The 15497-nt window shown below is 38.8% G+C and overlaps 1 pseudogene; it reads left to right on the top strand.

Annotated features, from left to right (window-relative positions):
• The first annotated feature begins 3077 nt into the window (after positions 1–3077).
• LOC138848303 (U6 spliceosomal RNA) lies at positions 3078–3145 on the top strand (annotated as a pseudogene).
• The last annotated feature ends 12352 nt before the right edge of the window (positions 3146–15497 follow it).

Raw genomic sequence — 15497 nt, 5'->3', positions numbered from 1 at the left:
TTTCATTGAAATAATTTGTGATTAATGTGTCCTAGTCATGCATTATTACAGGGTGTAGTGCAATATTTGCACACATTTATGCAGTAAAAAGTGATCAAGCTAAGCAACTACAGTTTTATTAAGTTTTTAAAGAGTTATTTATTTGAAAGACAGAGTTACAGAGAGAAGTAGCAGCAGAGAGAGAGAGAGGTCTTCCTCTGCCGGTTCACTCCCCAGATGGCCACAATGGCCGGAGCTCTGCCAATCTGATTCCAGGAACCAGGAGCTTCTTCCAGATCTCCCACTTGGGTGCAGGGACCCAAGGACTTGGGCCATCTTCTACTGCTTTCCCAGGCCATAGCAGAGAGTTGGATCAGAAGAGGAGCAGCCAGGACTAGAACTGGTACCCACAGGGGATGCTGGTGCTTCAGGCCAGGGTGTTAGCCCACTGTGCCACAATGCTGGCCCCCAAGCAACTACAGTTTCTAATTCTTCTCCATGATTTGAGACTACCAGCTCCTCTCCTTCAGTTCTTTACACAGAACCTAATATGGTTGAATGTAGTCATCTCATTATATTATGGAACACCAGAAGTTCTTTCTGCCTCTTTGATTTTTGATACCTATTATCCAATCCCCCTCTATCCCTAGCTGCTTCCCTTCTCAGCCTCTAGTAATCACAGTTCTGTGTTCAGATCCATTATTTTCTTTCACTTCCACATGCGACAAGGACCAGGTGACATTTGTGTTCCTGCTTCTGGCTTATTTCAATTAATTTAATAATATTTTGTTCTTTTTTTGTATCTAAAAGAGGTTGCCCTGTCCATTGTTTTTCATTGATGGACAGCTAGATTGGTTTCACATCCTGGCTGCAGTGAACTGTGTTATAGTGGCTGTGTTATGGGAAAATTGCTGTATCTTTGATATGCTCTCCTCCTTTCCTTCTAATAAAATTTCCTTATTCTATATAGCCAAGAGCAAGATAACTCTCACATGGTAGGTCAATTTTTATCTTAGTTTAATTTTTGTTATTTATTTGAAAGAGTTACAATAGAGGTAGAGACACAGAGAGGTCCTCCATTAGCTGGTTCGCTCTACAGATGACTACAAAGGCCAGAGTTATGCCATTCTGAAACCTGGAGACAGGAGCTTCCTCTGGGTCTCCCTCATGGGTGCATGGGCCCAAGGACTTGGGCCATCTTCTACTGCTATCCCAGGAGATAGCAGAGAGCTGTATTGGAAGAAGAGCAGCTGGAACTAGAACTGGCACCCAAATGGGATGCTGGCCCTTCAGGCCAGGGCTTTAACTCACTGCACAACAGCGCCAGCCCCAATTTTTATCCTTTTTAAGGAATGACCATACTGTTCTGCATAACATCTGTACTAACTTGTGTTTTCACCCACCATATATGATGGTTTTCTTTTCCCATGTGCTCTCTAGCATTTGTTATTTTTTATCAGTTTGGCATAAAAATGATATAGTATTGTTCATGTTTTTGTGTATTTTGAAATCAGTTAATTTGTTTATTAAATCTTTATTATTTGAAAGGTGGATTTAGAGAGAGAGGGAAAGACATAGATAGCTTTCATCTGCTGGCTCACACCCAAGAGAGTTTCAACAGTTGAGCCTGGGGCATGCTGGAGTCAGGAGCTTCATCCAAGTCTCCCACATGAGTGGCAAGGACCTGAGTCCTTCGTCCATCTTCTGCTGGTTTCCCAGGTGTTTAGCAGTGAGCTAAATTGGAAGTGGAGATTCCTAAACTCAAAGTGGAACTCAGATGTTATGCTGGCCTCACAGATTGCAGCTTTCCCCACTTGGCCACAATGCCAGCCCCTCTATCAATTTAATTCCTCAAAAATAGCTCAGTAATGTTGGCATCTATCTCATTTTGTTTTTTCTCTGTTATTATTCAACTTATTGATGTCTTATTTTTGTTCACATTATTCCTCTCAATTGCTCTACCTGAGGTGAGTAGGGCTGCTGTGTTGCTTAAATGAAGTGTATGCTTTAGATTACTCATTTAATGAGTGCATGTCATTCACATAGCACTTCACTGAAGTTCTACTATGTCCCAAATCCTCTTCTAGGCACAGAATTTAGACCACTTTTCTCTTAGGCCCAGATCTTGCCTTTAACATACTACTTGGAATTTAGTAGCTCATGAAATCTGCAGACTGCATAAATGAATGAATATTTTGAGGGCTGTGCTTTTGTGGAGGAACTTCATAGGAGACCGAAGGAATAAAATAAATCAAAAGTATCCACAGTATATAGAATGTATACTATTTTACAAGTCACAGAGAAGAAGAAGAAGAAGGAAAGTAGTAAGACTAGAAAGTTTGTGGCAAGACTAACAGGCGCTGGTCAAGAACTTAATAAGCACATTAGGAAAGCAGTAAGGTTTCTTTTTTTTTTTTTTTTTGAGGAAAAGTTTTTATTTCTAGTGATGAAATTGGCTACAGAACATTATGAAAGTTTAAAAATACAAAGAGAAATTGTCTATAATTAATAGATTCAAAATTTGACAATCAGTGAATATCATTATTAGTCATTACCAACAACAGTTATTGATTTGAAAGGCAGAGTGACAGGAAGAGGGAACCACTGCTTCACTCCCCAGACACTTGCAATAGCCAAAGCTTGACCAAGCCAAAACCAGGAACTGGGAATTCATTCTGGATGTCCCATTTGGGTGCAGGGACCCAAGCACTTCTGCCATCCTCCGTCTCCTCCCAGGGTGCACACTAGCAGAAACTTGCCTCAAAGCAGAGAAGCTACCACTCAAGCCAGGCATTTGTATATGGGATGTGGGTGTGTGGTGGTGATAGCAAGCCCTCATGGATAAAAAAAAAAAAAAAAAAAAAAAAAAAAAAAAAAAAAAAAAAAAAAAAAACACAAAGTTATTTCTATGCCAAGGAAATTACTCTGTAGTCTTTCTCTTATAAACTACGTATTGCTGAACCTAGATAATTTTTCCTTTATTTAACAATGACATGAAAATGTCAGTTGAGTTGGCTTTCCTGAAGACCTTGTTTCTTGAATATTAGTGGCTAGCTGAGATAAATTCTTTTCATCTCTTTCTCGCTTCGGCAGCACATGTGCTCGCTTCGGCAGCACATATACTAAAATTGGAATGATACAGAGAAGATTAGCATGCCCCTGCGCAGTAAGGTTTCTTTACCTCCCTGTAGGCTCTGCTCTCCAGAGGTGAACAGGGTCCTCTAAACCCACTTGCTGCACACACAAACACCTGAGTGTTGTATTCTCCCACAGGTGTTGGAGACTGATATGGTGTTCTGATTTATATTTACATAATGGCTAGTGACATCGGGCATATTCACATGTTTTGACCATGTACATTTCTTCTGAGAAATGTCTATTCAGATCCTTGCCTGTTTCTTCACTGTATTTTTTGGAGTTTTTCCAATTCATGTAAATGTTCTGGAAATCTGTAAACATTCAGAGTTTTAATTTTTCCTGCCATCTGTTCATTGTATCTACACTCTGATGTTTACTTTGTTGTGAAGAAGTATCTTAGTTGGATATACTCAAATGTCTCTGTTTTTATTTTTGTGACTATTGCTATTGGAATCTTACCCAAAAGCTATTGTGTGTTGACAATATTTAGAGTTTCCCTATGTGTACTTGGGTTTGGGTCTTATGATTACATTTTAATTCACTGTGAGTTCACTTTCACATAGTGTAAGAGATGTTGGAGTCTCTTTTCAGGCTTCTACATATGGATAATCAAGTTCCTCTGCACCACTTGTGAAAGAGATTCTTCTTTCTCCAGTTCATTTTAGTTCCTTTGTTAAATATGAGTTGCTGGTAGAAATTTGGGTTTATTTCTATGCTACCAAGTCTTTTCCATTGAACTATGTGTCTGTTATTATATCAGTGCTAACACTTCTTCTTTTTTTTTTTTTTTTTTGCAGTATATTTATTTGAAAGGCAGAGTTACAGAGAGGTAGAGGCAGAGAGAGAGAGAGGTCTTCCATCCACTGGTTTACTCCCCAAATGGTCACAATGGCCGGAGCTCTGTTGATCTGAATCCAAGTGTCAGGAGCTTCTTCCAGGTCTCTATGCAGGTGCAGGGGCCCAAAGACTTTGGCCATTTTCTACTTTTTTCTCAGGCTATACCAGAGAGGGGTATAAGAAGTGGAGCAGCTGGGAAACATACTGGCACCCATATGAGATGCCGGCACTGCAGACGGTGACTTTACCTGCTTTGTCATAGTGCTGACCCCTGTAATATGTCTTAAAATATGGTGTGATGTCTCCAGCTTTTTTTTGCTTTATAATATTGCTTTAGATGTTAAGCATCTCTCATGTTTCTATGTGAATTTTAGCATCATTTTTTCTAGCTCTGAGAACATCGTTGGTATGTTGATTGGGATTACATTGAATTTGCAAATTGCTTTTGGTAGTATGGATATTTTGGTATTATTCTTCCCATTCACAAACATAAGTTTTCTGTGAGACTGTCAAAAAGCCTTGACAAAAATTGGACTTTATTACACAAAAATTCATCACTTTTTGGGATCATTTAAATCCATAATTTTGCACTAATATTTGATAAATAATTAAAGACTTTGAGCATTTTAGTAGGAGAAATTAAAATATTTATCAATTTATTCAAATATTGTTTAGATGTGATATTCAAATATTGTTTAGAGCCATTGTCTATATTCCCTCTAAATTACGATCTTTTTGCTTTTTGCCTGTTAAACTTGTCCCTTGATTCAAGAACCCTTTTTAATGTAATGTAAACTGAAAATGTCATTTCATAAGCTAAAAAAAATGACAAAGAAGGAAAAAGAAGGGAGGGAGGTTGAGTATATAATTATGTTCTCCGAATTTTTTCTATAAAACATATTGAATCATTTAAAAGCTAATTAAAATTAAACTCAAAATTGGACCATTATGACCAATATTTAAAACAAGTGATTAAAAACTGTAGATGTCTTCAATTTTGATTATCATTCTTCTTTAGAATATCTGAAAGAAATCCGGCTTCTCACTTTAAAATATACCAGTGTGTTAGAATTCAGTATTAAATGACTTTGTTTAAAAGTTTTATTTAATCTATTGCTTTAAGTAGTAATACTATGGCCATTGTAAAACAAAATCCTTATCATTTTTCATAAAACAGAAAGGGCCTTTAAAGCATCATCACTAAAAATATTAAGAGACCTAAAATATAACATTCTTAAAACCCAAGTGATACCATTCAAAATTTTCAAATATGCAGGGATAGTTCATGTCAAGTAACTAAATAATTGTTAAGTGTATATATGGAATAGCTTCTATAAATTCTTTTGGCAAGGGCTGGCACTGTGGCATAGTGGGTGAGGCTGCCACCTGCAGTGCTGGTATTCCATAGGGGCATCAGTTCAAGACCTGGCTGCTCCACTTCCTATCCAGCTCTCTGCTATGGCCTGGGAAACACTATAAAATGGTGCAAGTCCTTGGGCCCCTGCACCTGCATAGGAGACCAGGAAGAGACTCCTGGCTCCTGCCTTCCAGTCAGCACAGCTCCAGCCATGGAGGCCAACTGTGGAGTGAACCAGTGAATGGAAGACCACTCTCTCTGCCTGTCCTTCTCTCTCTGTGTAATTCTGACTTTCAAATAATATAAATAAATCTTTAAAAATTCTTTTGGCAAATAGATGAAGCTACTTGTTATACATTTCAAATAAATAGCAAACATACTAGAAAAATATATTGAATAAAATTTAAGCAACTCATAGCTATACACAGAAATTTCTCACCATAACAACATAGCAACCACTAAATTTCCAAATTCAATTTTCCACAACTTAGAATCTTTAACTCCAGAAGGAGTACAAAATTGACAGAACAGTGGCCTATGTATCAGGATACCTAATGCTAATACAGAATTATCCCTGCCACAACTTACCTATGTGACCTTGAACAATTCACTTTACTTCTCTGGGCTTGGCATTTAGCATCCTCATGTGATAAAGGAGGCTTGGATAAGATCAGTTGTACTCTGTCTTGAGACTTCAATGATCTCTCAGTTTCCAAACAGGCACCTTAAGGGAAAGTAAACCTTTAGATCAAAGCTTACATTTTTAAATATAAATATATTTTAAACTGTTTCTACAACTAGTACAAAACAACACATTCAAATGTGTACCATGCCACTTTTCAATATTTGGGAATAATTAATGCATCATTTTAGAGCATTGTCTTGAGGCCAGTGCTGTGGTGTAGCTAGTAAAGCCACTGCATGCAGTGGGGGCATCCCATATGGAGGCCGGTTCAAGTCCAGGCTGCTCCACTTTCCATTCAGCTGTCTGCTATAGCCTGGGAGAGCAGTAGGAAGTTGGCCCAAGTCCTTGGGCCCCTGAATCTGCATGGGAGACCCTGAAGAGGTCCTGGCTCCTGGTTTCAGATTGGCATATCTCTGACCTTTTAGGCCATCTGGGGAGTGAACCAGCAGATGGAGGACCTCTCTCTCTCTCTCTCTTCCTCTTGTTCACTATCTGTGTAACTCTGACTTCCAAATAAATAAATAAATAAATCTTTTAAAAAATCAAAAGAATATTGTCTGGCACACAGTGAACCACTAAGTACAAGATATTATTAGGAATATTAGATTGAAATATTGAAATAAACTAGGCAATAAGCCTTAAGATGCAAATTAATACCAAGAAATATAATCTCAAATTTCTGTGTTCAACAAGGTAGTCTCTTTTCACTACTAACTTTATACTAAATAAGATATTTTGATATTTTGTTAAGAGTAAATTTATCGGGGGCCAGCGCCGTGGCTCACTTGGTTAATTCTCCACCTGTGGTGCTGGTATCCCTTATGGGCAAAGTGTTCTAGTCCTGGTTGCTCCTCTTTCAGTCCAGCTTTCTGCTATGGCCCGGGAAGGCAGTAGAGGATGGCCCAAGTGCTTGGGCCCTGCACCCGGATGGGAGACCAGGAGAAAGCACCTGACTCCTGGCTTTGGATGGGCACAGCTCCAACTGTGGCAGCCATCTGGGGACTGAACCAATGGAAGGAAGACCTTTCTGATTTCTCACTGTATATAACTCTACCTGTCAAATAAAAAAAATTATTAGTTTTTCATAAAAACTGCAGTATTGAAAAAGTTCTAAAATCCCTCTAATTCTAAATGTCTGTGACTGCTAACTCATTAGCACATATTGCATTCTTTACATCTGGGTAATCATGACAATTCACTTTTAAATGATTAACAGATCTGCTGTTATATATAAATACATGCTTTTCCGAAAATCATACAATAAGCAGGCTACATACTTTACTTCAAGTAGAACTGCCATATCCAGTCCTACAATTGTAAATAAGACAGTTTCAATTGTTCAGCATTATCAATTATAAATTCCAATCGTGTAGCAATACTCATAAGAATTTAGGGGGCCGATGCTGTGGAGTAGCAAGTAGAGCTGTGGCTTGCAGTGCTGACATTCCAATTGGGTGCCAGTTCAAGTCCTGGCTACTCAAATTACTATCCATCTTTTTAGGCAAGTAAGACTTACTATCCAGCAGTAGAGGATGGCCCAGGCCCTTGGGCTCCTGCACCTGCATAGGAGACCCAAAAGAAGCTGCTGGCTCCTGGCTTTGGATTGGCAGAGCTCCAGCCATTGTGGCCAAATGGGGAGTGAACCAGCGGTTGGAAGACTGCTCTCTCTCTCTCTCTCTCCTTCTCTGTGTAACTCTGATTTTCAAGTAAAATAAATGAATCTTTTTTTAAAAAGGATGAAATAAAAAGGAAGATGAAGATTACAAAATTGTTTAATTTTTTTAATAAATATAAATTTCCAAAGTACAGCTTTTGGATTACAGTGGCTTCCCCTCCCCCAAAACATCCCTCCCACCCATAATCCTCCTATTTCCTGCTTCCTCTCCCATCCCAGAAGATTACAAAATTGTATGAAGGACATTTGTACAGTAAACAAATATACTGATTTCCAATGCAATATTTGAATACTTGAAGCAGGAAGGCTAAGTACTTCTTTGCCAAAATAACATGTTTTCTCCAGTGTAAAACCCATTTGCCATCCCAATACACAAAGGGATTTGGGGCAAGAAGGAAAAAAGAAGTCCACACATGCAGAAATTTTAAGCAAAACAAAATAGAGAATGTATTTAGTTTCATGTAAATCACATGAGAATTAATAGTATTCTACCAATTTGCAACAAATATTTTTAACTTTAATGAATGAATGAACTTTCAGTTACATAGCAGGAAACTTCTACCCTCTCCCATAAAACTGAAAGAGAAACTTTTTAAAAGTAAAAACTGATGAAAGAATTCTGCAATACATGTTAATGTTAAGTAGCCCAGCAGAGTTTATTTAGAAATACAAACACACACACAGAAAATAAATACATTAAAATCTTACTGAATAGTCCAGTAATAGTTCAGGATCCAATATGTGTGCAAAAGATTCTGGATTTCCCAGTCACTTTGTATAGGAAATGATGTGCTTTGCTATGTAGCATGTAACTTTAGATTCCTGAACACCTCCACTTTGCTTCTTACCCTGAGTCCCAGCAAATACAGGAACACAGCTGTTGAGTCATTCATTTTCTGGATTTGGGAATATCAAAGAATTAATGAGTATAGAAAGTTGTACAGCAAAGACCAAGAATATCCAAGGGAGGTCAGGAAAATCAATTGAACAAGTCAAAATACTATGAATGTATACTGAATGCTCTGTTTTTAATATGTCTTACTTACCTAAAAAGACATGAGGGCTATTGCTCTCTCTCTTAATACAACTAAGGAGAAGATATCACCAATGCTCAAGAAAAATGAATACACAGCAGAGCTAATACAAAATCCCCAAATTCCAAAATAGAAAAACTGGATATGCACTCCTTACACACACCCTGAAGTGGCAATGAAGTAGAACAAATCTAAAATTAGAAAAAAATCTTTTTTTAAAGATTTATTTATTTATTTGAAAGTCAGAGTTGCACAGAGAGAGGTAGAGAAGAGAGAGGGGTCTTCCATCCACTGGTTCTCTCCCCAGTTGGCTGCAATGGCCAGAGTTGTGCCAATCCAAAGCCAGGAGCAAGGAGCTTCTTCCAGGTCTCCCACATGGGTGCAGGGGCCCAGGACTTGGGCCATCTTCTACTGCTTTCCCAGGCTATAGCAGAGATCTGGATCCATATGAGCTGCCAGCACTGCAAGTGGTGGCTCTACCCACTATGCCACACCACTGGCCCCGAAAATTCTTGTCAAATTAAGAACATTTAACCTTTGTTTTAGAGTGCATTATTAAAATATCTAAACTGGGGGAATACATAATTTCTTTCTTTAGAAATCAGAAGAGAAAAAGAACACTTCAAGCCTACTGTGACACCACACAGAAGGAATGGAGAATCATGATCTCAATTAGCCTAGGGACAGAATAAAAGGGAGGGAAATAGGAACAACAGAATTAAGATGAATAAGCTTTGACAGCTGAGGGAATCTGAATGTAAAGAAAAGGCATGCAGTTAACTGAAACAATAGAGATAATTCTGAGAGGAAAAAACATTGTTAAGTCATATTAATGGGGCCAGAGCTGTGACTTAGTAAAGTAAAAAAAAAAAATCTAAAATTTGTTTTTAAATTATATAATTAAAAAAGATTAAAAAAAGATGTTCAATCTTAAGTCTCTACAGCATAAGATATACATCAATTTTCCCAGGTTCTATTTGCATTTATTAACAAAGTTTCATGGGTGTAATCACTAAAGTGGCTCCAATAAGTCTTTTTATAAAAATTATTTTTTATTTTGACAGGCAGAGTGGACAGTGAGAGAGACAGAGAGAAAGGTCTTCCTTTTTCTGTTGGTTTACCCCCTAGTGACCGCTGCCGCCAGTGTGCTGCAGCTGGCACATGGCACTGATCCAAAGCCAGGAGCCAAGTGCTTCCTCCTGGTCTCCCATGCAGGTACGGGGCCCAAGCACTTTGGCCATCCTCCATTGCACTCCTGGGCCATAGCAGAGAGCTGGACTGGAAGTGGAGCAACTGGGACAGAATCTGGCTCTCCCAGCAGGACTAGAACTTGGTGTGCCTGCACCGCAGGTGGAGGATTAGCTTATTGAGCCATGGAGCCTGCCTCCAATAAGTCTTAACCTGGGATGCAACTAAATTTAACAAGGATACTCAATAGGAATTTTAGAAGAATTCCAAAATATGTATCAGAATAAAAATAAATACTTTACTTGGTACATCTCATTTTAACTATACTATTGTCTAAATTTCCAAATGTCAGATGTACTAAAAAAATCCCCAAAGCAGCAGAGTTGGTCCGACATGATGAGGAATAAAATAAAGAAAATGAGAATTCGCAGATCCCAGATTAAAATAACCAAGAAGGCCCAATAAAAGAAAACTCAATGTCTTCATACACTAACATTTATTACCTCAGATTTATTTAACAAAAAGGTGATTATTCCAGCTACATCCTATTAGGTAGCCCAATTTTACCTGCTAAATCCATTTAAAAAAAGCACCTCATGATATATTACTAAAATCATATTGCTATATGCCATCCACCATGTCCACTGTACCTTATACCTAATGTTAACAGATCTGATGAAAATCAGTAGATAAATGATGTGTCTTAACCACGTGTGGGAAATGTCTTTTGTTCAACGTTTTTCCAAAAACCCCTCAGTCTCAGTTTGCCTTCACCTTGAAAAGACACTTCTGAGGTTTACTAATCAGTCCAGCTTCTTCGGGCCTCCCTCCAATGAAAGGGGCTAAAATCCATCAAAATAAACTCTAGGCACTGTCCTTGTGCTCCCAGTGACTTTTTCACTCTAGGGGCTCACAAACCTTCTAAATTCTTTAGATCACCTGTGATGTCCATTAGTTCTCAAAGACTATGATGCAAGTAATTTCCCCTCTTGGAACCTTGTTATTAACTGTGCTGTATGAGAAATGAAGTCTCCTACACACCTTGTGCTTATGATTCTCCAAACCATGTTGCCTGCTAGGACTTTGGCCATGAATATAGGACAGCAATACCTGAACATGATTACTGAGATCTCCTTAATAAAGGATAGACTGGGGCCAGCACTGTGGTGCAGTGGTGTAATCCTTTACCTGCAATGCTGGCACCCCATATGAGCACCAGTTCTAGTCCCCATTTCTCCTTTTCCCAGCCAGCTCTCTGCAATAGCCTGGGAAAGCAGTAGAAGCTGTTCCAAGTGCTTTGGTCCCTGCCAAAATATGGGAGACCTGGAAGCTCCTAGCTCAGATTGGCCCAGCTGCAGACATTGCAGTCATTAGGGGAGTAAATGAGCATATGGAAGACCTTTCTGTGTCTCTTCTTCTCACTCTCTGTAAGTAAACCTGTCAACTACATAAATAAATTCCTTATATATATATTTACATTTATTTATATATTTATGTATATAAATATATTCATATATAAAATATATTATAATTTATCATACAATATATTATATAATATATAATTATAAACAGATAATATTATATAATTTATTATATGTATTTTATATATATATATATATTATTGAGATGACTTCAATAGCCAGAGTGTGGCCAGGTTGAAACCAGGAGCTTTTCCTCTGATGTGTGTCCCAGGAACCCAGGTACTTGGAGCATCTTTCACTGCTTTTTCAATCCATTGGTAAGGAGCTGGATCAGAAATAATTATTTATATATAAATAACAAATTCATATATAATATATACAATTATATATTTATAATAATTATATGCAATTCTATATTATGTATAGAAATATATAGTATAATATATAATATATATTATAATATATAAATATATATATGATGGACCAAAATATGGTATTCTCCATTTGGCAGAAGGGACAGGCTCCAATATCTACTGTCTATGTCAGTATGTCAGCATAATGCAGGAGGTAACCCCTCTACCAAATAAGAAAAGCTATTTCAGTTCAGCTGGACATCATTCTGCTGACTGTTGACCTTATTACTGTTAGTCTGGATGCTTTCATTGGTTGCAATCCAGAGACCCAATTTTCCCATAGATATAAACATCAGCAAACATGAAAATTTGGTAAGAAAAGCTTAAACTGAGAGTTATGATTAATAACTATTTTTTTTTAATTTTTATTTAATGCATATAAATTTCCAAAGTACGACTTATGGATTACAATGGCTTCCCCCCCATACCGTCCCTCCCACCCACAACCCTCCCCTTTCCCACTCCCTCTCCCCTTCCATTCACATCAAGATTCATTTTTGATTATCTTAATATACAGAAGATCAGCTTAGTATACATCAAGTATGGATTTCAACAGTTTGCTCCCACACAGAAACATAAAGTGAAAAATAATAGATGATTTTTTTTTAAAATGATGATGAAATCAGAGCAGACCTATTGTCATGTTTAATCCCAGTGAGAGTCAAGTTGGGAATTGATAATTTCTTTTTTTTTTTAACAGAGGATCAGTTTAGTATGCATTAAGTAAGGATTTCAACAGTTTGCACCCCCATAGAAACACAAAGTGAAATATATTGTTTGAGTACTCGTTATAGCATTAAATCTCAATGTACAGCACATTAAGGATAGAGATCCTACATGAGGAGTAAGTGCACAGTGACTCCTGTTGTTGACTTTACCAATTGACACTCCTGTCTATGGCATCAGTAATCTCCCTATGCTCCAGTCATGAGTTTCCAAGGCTATGGAAGCCCTCTGAGTTCTCCGACTCTTATCTTGTTTAGACAAGGTCGTAGATAACCCTACGGTTCGACCCAGCCATCCCACTCCTTGGAATTTACCCAAAGGAATTTAAATTGGCAAACAAAAAAGAGGTCTGCACCCTAATGTTTATTGCAGCACAATTCACAATAGCTAAGACCTGGAACCAACCTAAATGCCCATCAACGATAGACTGGATAAAGAAATTATGGGATATGTACTCTTTAGAATACTATACCGCAGTAAGAAACAACGAAATCCAGTCATTTGCAACAAAATGGAGGAATCTGGAACACATCATGCTGAGTGAAATAAGCCAGTCCCAAAGGGACAAATACCATATGTTCTCCCTGATCGGTGACGACTGACTGAACACCAAGAGGGAAACCTGTTGGAGTGAGGTGGACACTATGGGAAATGGTGGCTTGATCAGCATAGCCCTGACTGTTAATGAACAACTTAATACATTATCCCTCTTAGTAGTTTTTTTTATCTGTTCTACTTAATATGACTGGTTTAGATCTGTAATTGATGCACAGTTATTCTTAAGTGTTGAAAATTAACTGAAATGTGATCCCTGTTGAACATGGTGGTGGGAATGGGAGAGGGAAGAGATGTATAATTTGGGACATGCTCAGGCTGACTTGCCCCAAGTGGTGGAGTTGGAAGCATACCAGGGGATTCCAATTCAATCCCATTGAGGTGGCATGTACCAATGCCATCTCACTGTTCCAGGTGATCAGTTTCAGTTCACAGTTGGTCATGGTGAAGGGACTGGGAGTCAAAGGGAGCACATAGACAAGTCTAGTACCTGCTAACGCTAACCAATGGAGTAAAGGGGAGAGTGATCCAACATGGGAAGTGAGATACTCAGCAGACTCATAGAATGGCAGATGTCCTAAATAGCACTCTGGCCTCAGAATCAGCCCTAAAGGCATTCGGAGCTGGCTGAAAAGCTCATGAGAGTATTTCAGGCATGGAAAGCCAAGACACTCTGGCAAAAGATCTCTGCGAGTGAGATCCCAGTGGACAGAACAGGTCATCAAAGAAGGAGGTACCTTTCTCTGAAGGGAGGAGAGAACCTCCACTTTGACTATGACCTTGTCTAAACAAGATTAATAACTATTTTAACAAAATTTCTCAGAACCCATCTAATCCAAACCTTGGACAATTGGAAGACATTGTACTTGGCCCACCCATAATCAAAATGGATTCTAAATCCTTCAACTGCAAGGAGAGTATCATAGACATTAATGCTCCAAACGGATCCAGTTCTCTGCTAATGTGTCTGGAAAAGCAGCACAGGGTGACTCAAATATTGGGGCTCCAGCACCCTTGTGAGAGACCTGGAAGAAGCCCCTGGCTCCTGATATCAGTCTGGCCTAGCCGCAGTCATTGCAGCCATTTGAGGAGTGAACAAACCAGGAGGAAGATCAATCTCTCCCATTCTCTCCATCTAGTGCTGCCTTTCAAATTCATAAAAGGATCTTTAAGAAAATAGATCACTTCAATAAATTTGCCATTGCTCAGTCATGATGACTTTTACTACCTTCAGTTCTTTTTCAAAAGATTTATTTATTGGAAAGGCAGATAGAGGAGCTGGTGGTTGTGGTGCAGTGGACAAAGCTGCTATCTGTTACATTGGCATCCTGTATGTGCACCAGTTTAAGTACCAGCTATTCCATTTCTGATCCAGCTCCTTACCAATGGACTGAAAAAGCAGGGAAAGATGGCCCAAGTGCCTGGGATGCTGCCACGCACATTGCAGGAAAAGCTCCTTGCTGCCATGCACATCGGAGGGAAAGCTCCTGGCTTCAACCTGGCCACACTCTGGCTATTAAAGTCATCTCAAAAATGAATTAGGTGGTGGAAGATTTCTGTCTCTCCCTCTCTCTGTAACTCTTTCAAGTAAGTAATTAAATATTTTAACATGATAAAAAAGGCAGAGACACACAGAGACAAAGAGAGAAGGAAAGAGAAGCAGAGAGATCTCCCATCTGCTGGTTCACTTTCTATATGGCTACCACTGTGCAAGACCAGGTTCTCAAGTCCCCATTGAGGTTACAGTTCTCCAATTTGACGACAGGAATGAAAGAATTTGAGCTATTATACATTGCTTCCCAGGGATATTAACATGAAGCTGATTAGGAAGTGTAGTACCCAAAACTCAGATTAGCACTGCAATATAGGATGTGGGCATCTGTTGTGACTGCTAACAAATTGGAAATCCTAGAGTAAAAATCAACAGATTCCTGGACATACACAATATACCAAAATTGAGTCATGAAGACACATAGAAAAGCTAAACAAATCAAAAACCAAGACAGAGATTGGATGAGTAATAAAGACCCTCCCAACAAGCAAAAGTCCAGGATCAGACAGCCTCACTATTGAATTCTACAGGACTTTTAAAGAACTAATGCTTCTCAAACTATTCAACACAATTGAAAGAGAGACAATCCTCTCAAACTCCTTCTATTAATCCTGCATCACCTTAATTCTTCAACTAGAAAAAGATACAGTGGAGAGAGAGTACTATAGAAAAATATCCCTGATGGGGGCCAGTGCCATAGCACACTGGGTTGATCCTCCACCCGTGGAGACGGCATCCCATATGGGTGCCAGTTCTGGTCCCGGTTGCTGCTATTCCAGTCCAGCTTTCTGCACTGGACTGGGAGGGCAGTGGAGGATGGCCCAAGTGCCTGGGTCCCTGCACCCGCATGGGTGACCAGGGAGATGCTCCTGACTCTGGCTTCCGATTGGACCAGCACTACCTGTTGGGCCATATGGAGCATAAACAAGCAGATAAA

This window comes from Oryctolagus cuniculus, unplaced genomic scaffold, assembly GCF_964237555.1.
Source record: "Oryctolagus cuniculus unplaced genomic scaffold, mOryCun1.1 SCAFFOLD_52, whole genome shotgun sequence".
NCBI classification, from domain to species: domain Eukaryota; kingdom Metazoa; phylum Chordata; class Mammalia; order Lagomorpha; family Leporidae; genus Oryctolagus; species Oryctolagus cuniculus.
Note: the sequence above shows the minus strand (reverse complement) of the source record. Positions and strands in the feature narration are given on the sequence as shown.